The 9,585-nt window shown below is 46.6% G+C and overlaps 2 non-coding genes across 2 annotated transcripts; both read right to left on the minus strand.

The window, feature by feature from the left end:
- Positions 1 to 242: 242 nt before the first annotated feature.
- On the minus strand, positions 243 to 314 carry trnag-ucc (transfer RNA glycine (anticodon UCC)). The gene has a single exon. It is a non-coding gene; the product is annotated as a tRNA-Gly (tRNA).
- Positions 315 to 3,770: 3,456 nt separating this feature from the next.
- On the minus strand, positions 3,771 to 3,842 carry trnag-ucc (transfer RNA glycine (anticodon UCC)). Its single transcript has one exon. It is a non-coding gene; the product is annotated as a tRNA-Gly (tRNA).
- Between the last annotated feature and the right edge of the window lie 5,743 nt (positions 3,843 to 9,585).

The following is a 9,585-nucleotide window of genomic DNA, read 5'->3' on the forward strand; positions in this document are numbered from 1 at the left end:
TCCGGAAACATTTCTTTTCAAATAAGATGGAAAACCAAGGAATTCTGCCATGACTCCAGTTTATGTGAATCGTGATCGACTTGACTCCTTAATCCTCCTGGGCGCATCCTCAACTTCAAAGTTGTGTCTGAGGTCTGGCAACGTTGGTGTGGCTGACTCAGTGTGATGTGCAGATGTTAGTGTTTAATTACCACTGAAGTTTTCGGCTCTTTTGGTTAGGAATGGTTTTAAAATTCACAGTTTGCGATGGCCGGGAATCGAACCCGGGTCAACGGCTTGGAAGGCAGCTATGTTCACCACTATACCACCATCGCTACAGCACGCGGCCCCTTAGAAATCCGCTGATGTGCAATAATAGTTCTTGACTCTAAATTTCGATGTTGTTTTGTTGGAAATTTTGCAGTGAAATATTAGAATTGAGAAGTTATAAAAGACTGAGATTTACTGAGTGGGTAGGTCTCATTATGCCCCGCCTCACTTTTTAATACACACAAAGCAGTATTTCGGATTTCTCATCATCTGAAATCAATCAATAACAAAAATAGCACGAAAATCCCAGGGCGACCCTGGAACGATCACACAATTAAAACTTGTGAAGTTCTCAGAAAGGGTCACCTGACCGGACCGTGAACTCTGATTTCTCTTCATACAGCTTTACCACCGACTTCGGGTTTGGGTTCGGACTTACTGCATCCGCAGTTCTTTCGGGTTTTAAAACTGGGAAAGGGTTTTTGGAATACAAAAGGGCAAAAAAAAAGGATCCGTTAGACTGAGGCCATGCTGCAGTAATTGTGGAGAGGAGGGAATTCCGGGTAACAGTTCCGGAAGCAGAACCCTCTCGAGGAATATGTATTAATTTGAAGTTCGATCCCGTTGATCGATTTGCAGTTTTCTCTTTGACTTTGTAGAAGAGGGGGAGGTGTCAGTCAGCAGTAAGGGGTTTTCACGGGACGGCATGATTTGGAGATGCCAGTGTTGGACTGGGGTATACAAAGTTAAAAATCACACAACACCAGGTTATAGTCCAACAGGTTTAATTGGAAGCACTAGCTTTCGGAGCGTCGCTCCTTCATCAGGTGGTTGTCCGAAATCTCGAGCTTCCAATTAAATCTGTTGGACTATAACCTGGTGTTGTGTGATGTTGAACTTCACAGCAGGGGGTAGTCATGGGCAGAGTTTTAGTGAAGGTCGCTTCCACTGATGTGGGAACGCAGTGCACGCAAAAGCCTCCCTGCCCTTGATAGGTTACCTGAACCACGATGGGCTTTCCAAGGTCAAGGGGTGCAGAGTGCTGAGGCCGCTGTTATAATTTAGTTACCAGCGGTCCCAAGTCCTTGGGATGCCGTGGCGCCTTAATGATAAATGGGATTGTGTGGAACCAAGACAGGGTCGTGGCAGAACAGTGTTGAGAGTGTGTTGCTGGAAAAGCACAGCAGGTCAGGCAGCAGGGAAATCGATGTTTCGGGCTCCAGCATCGGCAGACTTCCCTGTCTCCGAGCAGAACAGTGTTATCCGCTTAGGTATTGAGGAGGGCTTCCGCAGCTACTCCCGCGGGTCCCACGAAACACAAAGCGCTAGCCGGGAGGGCAAAGCGAGGGGGTGGATGGGTCAGCAAGCTCAGAGTAGTGTGATCCCGGTTCGTGAGGGGAAAAAGAAAACGCAGTGTGGTGAAATTGACATGGGAAGTGAAATTGACATAGGAAGTGAAATTGACATTGTCAGAGCAACCCAGCGCAGGAGGGAGGAACAGGGGCATGGAGGGGCGGTGGGCAAGATGGAAAGGACGGGGTCAAGGGAGGGCACAGACGGCGGTGTAAGGGCATGACCAAGTGTTAACGTTCATGGTGTGGTAGGGGGAGGAAGTTCGGGTCTCCAGGCAATGATAGTCTCCAGCTTAGAGTAATGAGAACCGGGAATCACTGTGTGTGTGTGTGTGTGTGTGTGTGTGTGTGTGGCTGTGTGTGGCTGTGTGTGTGTGGGGGGGGGGGTGCATGTATGTGTGTGTGCATGTGTGGGTGGGTGTGTCTGTGTGTGTGTATGCATGTGTGTGTGTGTGCATGTGTAGGTGTGTGCATGTGTGGCTGTGTGTGGCTGTGTGTGTCTTTCTCTGTATGCGAGTGTGTGTGCCTGTGTGTGAGTGCGTGTGTGTTTGTGTGTCTGTGTGTGTGGGTGCGTGTGTCTGTGTGTGTGTGTGTGAGTGTGTGTGCCTGTGTGTGTGTGTGTGTGTATGGGTGTGGGTGCATGTGTGGGTGTGTGTGGCTGTGAATGTGGCTGTGTGTGTGTGCATTCAGGGATGTGCGGGTCTGTGAGAATGTGTGTAGGTGCATGTGTGTGAGTGTACTGGTGTATAAGTCTGTGAGAGGGTGCGTGAGTGGCAGTGTATGAGTGAGTTTATGAGAGAGAGCTTGTGTTTGAGAGAGAGTATGCATGAGTGTGTGGGTCGGTAGGAGTGTGCTTTTGTGTGTGTGCGTGTGCGTGTGTTTGTGCGTGTACGTGAAATAGTATACAGTGCAGTGTTGTCACGTGTCGTGTAACATGAACCCAAGGTCCCAGTTAAAGCCATCCCCATGGCTTCCGAACTTGACTATCAGCCTCTGCTTGGCCACTTTGCATTGTTGCCTGTCCCATAGTCTGCCTTGGAGGATGGTCACCCAGGGGTCCGAGACTGAAAGTCCCAGACCGCTGAAGTGTTCTCCGACTGGGAGGTTAGAACCAGTCTGACTCAAGTTTGGGACACAGACAGACTTTAACCTCACACCTTTAATGCATTGTCTGAGCTGAGATGGCACCTCTTGTTAGAAAATCTGAAGTTATCTCGAGAACGTAACTTTAAAAAGGTTCTGAGATTCTCATATTAAAGAACGGAAACTAGCAAACCCATTATAAAAGATGAAAGGCTAAAACTAAATGTGTTTAATACATCATTTCAGCTGCATGATACTTTAATCCTTTTGCTATAAATACTGTGTCTTATGGTCCTTCTTATCATCAGGTTGATCTACATCGCAAACACTCCATCCATTCTTTATCCTTCAAAGAAAATCAGTCACGTTCATCAGACACTACCTTCCCTTAACAAATCCATGATGACTATCTCGGGTGATGACGTGGAGGAGCCGGTGTTGGACTGGGGTGGACAAAGTTCAAAATCACACAATACCAGGTTATAGTCCAACTAGCTTTCGGAGCACTCCTAAAACTAGTGCTTCCAAATAAAGCTGTTGGACTGTAACCTGGTGTTGAGTGATTTTTAACTTTATCCTGGATTAAACTTTCACTCACTGTGTGGTGATTTCTATCATCTCTCAGAGTTTTATCGAGTCATTTTCTCATACTGGAAATATAAAAGCAGCTGGTCTCCATTCCTCCTATTTCTGACCTGCACCTAAAAAAATAACATGACCGATTCGATATGAGAAATAACGTTGTTTGGATATTTGTGAACTGCCCACCCACATTTCACTTGATATTAGGCTGTATTTCACAAACAACACTGAGAGTAATGTTGAAATGAGTGAAATCCGGAAACATTTCTTTTCAAATAAGATGGAAAACCAAGGAATTCTGCCATGACTCCAGTTTATGTGAATCGTGATCGACTTGACTCCTTAATCCTCCTGGGCGCATCCTCAACTTCAAAGTTGTGTCTGCACTCCAGAGGTCTGGCAACGTTGGTGTGGCTGACTCAGTGTGATGTGCAGATGTTAGTGTTTAATTACCACTGAAGTTTTCGGCTCTTTTGGTTAGGAATGGTTTTAAAATTCACAGTTTGCGATGGCCGGGAATCGAACCCGGGTTAACTGCTTGGAAGGCAGCTATGCTCACCACTATACCACCATCGCTACAGCACGCAGCAGCCTAGAAATCAGCTGATGTGCAATAATAGTTGTTGACGCTAAATTCCGATGTTGTTTTGTTGGAAATTTTGCAGTGAAATATTAGAATTGAGAAGTCATAAAAGACTGAGATTTGCTGAGTGGGTAGGTCTCATTATGCCCCGCCTCACTTTTTAATACACACAAAGCAGTATTTCGGATTTCTCATCATCTGAAATCAATCAATAACAAAAATAGCACGAAAATCCCAGGGCAACCCTGGAACGATCACACAATTAAAACTTGTGAAGTTCTCAGAAAGGGTCACCTGACCGGACCGTGAACTCTGATTTCTCTTCATACAGCTTTACCACTGACTTCGGGTTTGGGTTCGGACTTACTGCATCCGCAGTTCTTTCGGGTTTTAAAACTTGGAAAGGGTTTTTGGAATACAAAAGGGCAAAAAAAAGGATCCGTTAGACTGAGGCCATGCTGCAGTAATTGTGGAGAGGAGGGAATTCCGGGTAACAGTTCCGGAAGCAGAACCCTCTCGAGGAATATGTATTAATTTACATAGAAGAATACAGCGCAGTACAGGCCCTTTGGCCCTCGATGTTGCGCCGATCCAAGCCCACCTAACCTATACTAACCCACTATCCTCCATCTACCTATCCAATGCCCGCTTAAATGCCCATAAAGAGGGAGAGTCCACCACTGCTATTGGCAGGGCATTCCATGAACTTACGACTCGCTGAGTGAAGAACCTACCCCTAACTTCAGTCCTATATCTACCCCCCCTTAATTTAAAGCTATGCCCCCTTGTAATACCCGACTCCATACGCGGGAAAAGGTTCACACTGTCAACCCTATCTAACCCCCTAATCATCTTGTACACCTCAATCAAGTCACCCCTAAACCTTCTTTTCTCTAATGAAAACAGCCCCAAGTGTCTCAGTCTTTCCTCATACGATCTTCCTTCCATACCAGGCAACATCCTGGTAAACCTCCTCTGCACCCGTTCCAGTGCCTCCACATCCTTCCTATAGTATGGCGACCAAAACTGCACACAATATTCCAGATGCGGCCGCACCAGAGTCTTATACAACTGCATCATGACCTCAGGACTCCGGAACTCAATTCCTCTACCAATAAAAGCCAGTACGCCATATGCCTTCCTCACCGCACTATTTACCTGGGTGGCAACTTTCAGAGATCTGTGTACATGGACACCAAGATCCCTCTGCTCATCCACACTACCAAGTATCCGACCATTAGCCCAGTGCCCCATCTTTTTGTTATTCTTCCCAAAGTGAATCACCTCACACTTAGCTACATTGAATTCCATTTGCCACCTTTCTGCCGAGCTCTGCAGCTTCTCTATATCCCGCTGTAACCTGCCACATGCTTCCTCACTGTCAACAACTCCTCCGACTTTCGTATCATCCGCAAACTTGCTCACCCAACCTTCTAACCCCTCTTCCAGGTCATTTATAAAAATGACAAACAGCAATGGTCCCAAAACAGATCCTTGCGGAACACCGCTAGTGACGGCACTCCATGAAGAAACTTTGCCATCAACTACTACCCTCTGTCTTCTTCCATCCAGCCAATTCCTAATCCAAACCTCCAACTCACCCTCAATGCCATATCTCCGTATTTTCTGCAGTAGCCTACCATGGGGAACCTTATCAAACGCCTTACTAAAATCCATATATACCACATCTACCGCTTTCCCCTCATCAACCTCCTTCGTCACCTTTTCAAAAAATTCAATAAGGTTTGTGAGGCACGACCTGCCCTTCACAAAACCATGCTGACTATCCTTGATCACATTATTCCTATCCAGATGTGCATAAATCCTATCCCTTACAATTCTCTCTAAGACTTTGCCCACAACAGAAGTGAGACTCACCGGCCTATAGTTACTAGGGTTATCCCTACTCCCCTTTTTGAACAAGGGAACCACATTTGCTATCCTCCAGTCTTCTGGCACTACTCCTGTAGACAAAGAGGACATAAAAATCAAGGCCAATGGCTCTGCAATCTCCTCCCTTGCTTCCCAGAGAATCCTAGGATAAATGCCATCAGGCCCAGGGGACTTATCTATTTTCACCTTTTCCAGGATTTCCAACACCTCTTCTCTACATACCTCAAAGCCATCCATTCTACTTATTTGTGACTCAGTATTCACATCGACGACAATGCCCTGTTCCTGAGTAAATACTGAAGAAAAGTATTCATTCAGTGTCTCCCCAATCTCTTCCGCCTCCACACGCAACTTCCCACTACTATCCTTGACTGGACCTATTCCTACCCTAGTCATTTTTTTTTTCCTAACATACCTATAGAAAGCCTTAGGGTTTTCCCTAATCCTACCGACTAAGGACCTTTCATGTCCCCTCCTTGCTGTTCTTAGCTCTCTCTTCAGGTCCTTCCTGGCTACCCTATAACTCTCAATCGCCGCAATTGAACCTTCACGTCTCATCTTGAGATAGGCCGCCCTCTTCCATTTAACAAGGGATTCCAATTCCTTATTAAACCACGGCTCCCTCGCACGACCCTTTCTTTCCTGCCTGACAGGTACATAATTATCAAGGACACTCAATAGTTGCTCCTTGAACAAGCTCCACATATCATTTACACTCTTGCCTTGGAGTCTACTTTTCCAAGCCACACATCATAAGTCATGCCTCACCGCATCATAATTTCCCTGACCCCAGCTATAACTCTTGCCCTGTAGTACACACTTATCTCTCTCCATCACGAGAGTAAATGTCACCGAATTATGGTCACTATCCCCAAAGTGTTCACCTACCTCTAATTCTAACACCTGGCCTGGTTCGTTACCCAGAACCAAATCCAGTATGGCCTCACCTCTTGTTGGCCTGTCTACATATTGTGTCAGGAAACTCTCCTGCACACATTGAACAAACACTGACCCATCTAACGAACTTGAGCTATAGCTTCCCCAATCAATATCAGGAAAGTTAAAGTCCCCCATAACAACCACCCTATTACTGTCACTCATCTCCTGAATCACCTTCCCTATCCTTTCTTCAATGATTCTAGGACTATTAGGAGGCCTGTAAAAGACTCCTAACAGGGTGACCTCACCTTTCCTATTCCTAACCTCAGCCCAAACTACCTCAGATGGCAAGTCCTCATCCATCGTCCTTTCCACCACTGTAATACTATCTTTGACCAGCAATGCCACACCTCCCCCTCTTTTACCCCCACCTCTGACCCTACTAAAACATTTAAATCCTGGAACCTGCAACAGCCAATCCTGTCCCTGTTCTAGTCATGTCTCCGTAATAGCCACAACATCGAAGTCCCAGGTACCAACCCACGCTGCAAGTTCACCTACCTTATTTCGTATACTTCTTGCATTGAAGTATACACACTTCAAGCCACTTTCCTGTTTACAGGCACCCTCCTTGGAAATTGATGCCATGTTCCTAACCTCCCTACACTCCAGGCCCTGCACCCTGAAGCTACAATCTGGGTTCCCATGCCCCTGCAGAGTTAGTTTAAACCCCCCCCCAAAAGCACTGGCAAACCTCCCTCCAAGGATACTGGTACCCCTCAGGTTCAGGTGTAGATTATCCTGTTTATAGAGGTCCCACCGTCCCCAGAAAGAACCCCAGTTATCCAAAAACCGGAATCCCTCCCTCCTGCACCATCCCTGTAGCCACGCATTTAAGTGTTCTCTTTCCCTATTCCTCGAATCTCTATCACGTGGCACAGGTAACAAACCAGAGACAACAACTCTGTTCGTTCTAACTCTGAGCTTCCAACCTAGCTCCCTGAAAGCCTGTCTAACATCCTCGGCACTCCTCCTACCTATGTCGTTGGTGCCAATATGGACCACGACTTCGGGCTGCTCCCCCTCCCCCTCCAGGACCCGGAAAACACGATCAGAGACATCACGTACCCTTGCACCTGGGAGGCAACATACCAAACGTGAGTCTCTCTCATTTTCCAGTGCGAGCAGCAGCGAAGGTAAGACCGTTTGGTTTTAAAAGTGCTTACCGGTAGCGGGAGCGGTGTTTTTTTTTTCTCTTTCACTCTCTCTTCACAGAAAGAGCGGGAGCACCGGGGGAAGTGACGACGACCAGAGGGGCAGCCGAGACCCGGAAGCAGTTAGTGTAAGCTTACCTGGGTAGGTTTTTTCCCCCTTTAAAAGTGCGAAGGAGAGGAACCCGAGGCACTACACGGGTAGTGCCTCCCACCCACCCTCCTCCTCTAACCTAATAATAACACCTGCTGTGGTAAGTAGGTAAGTGCTGAATTTTGCTTGTTGTATTCTATAGACCCAGTTTTTTTAAAAATAAAAGTTAGCTTTAGAGGGATGGCAGTGAAGGCAGTGCAATGTTCCTCCTGCAACATGTATGAGGTGAGGGATGCCATCGACGTCCCTGCCGATTACACTTGCAGGAAGTGCACCCATCTCCAGCTCCTCCAAGACCCTATTAGGGAACTGGAGCTGGAGTTGGATGAACTTCGGATCATTCGGGAGGCAGAGGGGGTCATAGATCAGAGTTATAGGGAAGTAGTAACTCCAAAGATGGCAGATAGATGGGTGACAGTGAGGGGGACTGGGAGGAAGCAGCCAGTGCAGGGACCCCCTGCGGCCGTTCCCCTCAAGAACACGTATACCGTTTTGGATACTTCTGGGGGGGATGACTTACCAGGGGTAAGTAACGGGGCTCAGGTCTCTGGCACGGAGCCTGTCCCCGTTACTCAGAAGGGAAGGGTGAAGAAGAGCAGAGCAGTAGTAATTGGGGACTCAATAGTTCGGGGCACAGATAGGCGGTTTTGTGGGAACGAGAGAGACTCACGTTTGGCTAAGTCTCCAGATGATACAAAAATAGGTGGACGGACAGGCAGCATTGAGGAGGTGGGAAGGCTGCAGAAGGATTCGGACAGATTAGGAGAGTGGGCAAAGAAGTGACAGATGGAGCACAATGTGGGAAAGTGTGAGGTCATGTACTTTGGTAGGAAGAATAGAGGCATGGACTATTGTCTAAATGATGAGAAAATTCAGAAGTCTGAAGTGCAAAGAGACTTGGAAGTTTTAATTCAAGATTCTGTCAAGGTAAACTAGCAGGTTGAGTCAGTAGTTAGGAAGGCAAGTTCAGGAATGGCTTTTATCTTGAATATTAAAGCAGGGATGTATGTCTGATGCTCGAGAAGGCTCGATATGGGTCTTGTCAGAACACTTTTGGAGTATTTAGTATTGTGCCCAGTTTTGGGGCCCATATCTCATGAAGGATATGGAGTGTGTTCAGGGAAGGTTCACAAGAATGCTCCCAAGAGTCAAGGGTCAAGAGTCAAGAGTAGCTTTATTTGTCTTTTCTACCACATACAACCGATACAGGAAAAAGGAGACAGAGTTCCTCCAGGACCAAGGTGCTACATGGCCAGCACAAATTACATGGTCATACACAGTGTACAATAAATTGCTAAAGAAATGCAAACCATGCAAGACAGCAGAGTAATTGAAATGAAATGAAAGTTACCAGGAATGAAAAGCTTAATATATGAGGATCATTTGAGGACTCTGAGTCCATACTTGATGGAATTCAGAAGGATCAGGTTGGATCTAATTCAAACATGGAGAAAGCTAAATGGTCTGGACAGAGTAGATGTCGGGAAGATGTTTCCATTGGTAGGAGAGACTAGGACAAAAGAGCAAAGGCTTAGAGTAAAAGGAAGACCATTTAGAATGGAGATAATGAGAAACTTCTTCAGCCAGAGAGTGGTAATC

The sequence above is a fragment of the Chiloscyllium plagiosum genome, unplaced genomic scaffold (genome assembly GCF_037043375.1).
Source record: "Chiloscyllium plagiosum isolate Xiang-an unplaced genomic scaffold, Cpla_swu_hap1 HiC_scaffold_12, whole genome shotgun sequence".
Taxonomy (NCBI): Eukaryota; Metazoa; Chordata; class Chondrichthyes; order Orectolobiformes; family Hemiscylliidae; genus Chiloscyllium; species Chiloscyllium plagiosum.